Below are 334 nucleotides of genomic sequence, written 5' to 3' on the forward strand. Positions count from 1 at the left end.
GAACCCTTGCCCCATAAGCTCTTGCCCTTATGACCGCAGTGTAAAGCCCAGGCCCTTAAGCCCCCCGTGTGAAGCCCAGGCCCTTAAGCCCTGCCATGTGAAGCCCCCCGTGTAAAGCCCTCACCTTAATCCCTGGCTATTAATCCCTCAGTGAAAACCAAGTCCCTTAAGACCTTAATATAAAGCCCTGGCCTTAAGCCTTTAGTGTAAAGGCCTGCACTGAACCCCTGGGCCTGAAGTCCTTGGTGTAAAGCCCTGGCCCTAAACCCTGGCCCTAAACCCTAAAACTGGCACTGAAGTTCTGGCTCTTACGGCCTTACTGTAAAGCCCTTAC

Source organism: Eurypyga helias, unplaced genomic scaffold (genome assembly GCF_000690775.1).
Source record: "Eurypyga helias isolate BGI_N326 unplaced genomic scaffold, ASM69077v1 scaffold11814, whole genome shotgun sequence".
NCBI lineage: Eukaryota > Metazoa > Chordata > Aves > Eurypygiformes > Eurypygidae > Eurypyga > Eurypyga helias.